Source organism: Hibiscus syriacus, unplaced genomic scaffold (genome assembly GCF_006381635.1).
Source record: "Hibiscus syriacus cultivar Baekdansim isolate YM2019G1 unplaced genomic scaffold, ASM638163v2 tig00001478_pilon, whole genome shotgun sequence".
NCBI classification, from domain to species: Eukaryota; Viridiplantae; Streptophyta; class Magnoliopsida; order Malvales; family Malvaceae; genus Hibiscus; species Hibiscus syriacus.
The window spans coordinates 2,990,006-2,990,966 of record NW_024061874.1 but is presented as its reverse complement, the minus strand read 5'-3'; positions in this window follow the sequence as shown (position 1 = coordinate 2,990,966).

The following is a 961-nucleotide window of genomic DNA, read 5'->3' as shown; positions in this document are numbered from 1 at the left end:
GATTGTTTAACAAGTATCTCAGTGTTGGGATCTGATTAGTTGGATTCGACTCAAAACCTTGATAATTTGATAAAAATTCTAAATTATGTAAATTATCGTTTTACCCTTATTGGATTAATTTACTAAAAAATCTTCAAGAATTGTAATGACTAAATGTCCCTTAGGGCATGAGTAATGGAATCACTCCGGTTATATCTAAATCTTAATTAATTATAATGTAGGTCCAAGGATACTGATGTGGTCACGCCTACCTTGGATCCAAAAGTGATGCCTCAAGGTCCTATTACTCGATCAAGAGCCAAACAATTCAGGGAAGTACTCTTAACTAAGTGTCTTGAAGCTTTCAATTCATTTGAAAATCTAACACCATCCAATGTTAAATTGTATAATGCTTTAATAGATGAAGAATAACTTAGCTTATCCACATCTTTATGTTAGTTGATGCACAATGTTATTTCAAAGCATCTTAAGTATGTTATATTAGCTTTGCATTCAATTAAGTATGTTTCAATACATTCATGACATGGCGGCATGCTAAATCATTCATTTGTTAGTTCATTTGCATTTATTTCAGCTCTTAAGTCTTATACGTTAGCTTACATATGTTAAATCACCATGTTCTTAGCTCATGACATACATTCATAGCTCACAAGATCATATACATGCACGATAGCAAGGTAATTGAATCATTCCAGGTCATATCCTTTGATTTACCTTATTTTCTTTGCACATGTAGGAACATGGAAGCATGGAACACATTGGGGAAGTTTGTGGGAGTATTTGGAACTCAAGCTGAAGGAGCTCAAGACTAGCTAAACTCAACTAGTTGGACTATTTGAAGACATATTGCTGAAAGTGACTACAGATGTAGTTGTACATAGCTGAAGGTGAAGCTAGGGAGCTTGGGAATTCACGGCTAAGAAGATCCTTCACCACCAGCCCTTGCATTGCTAGTTAGCTA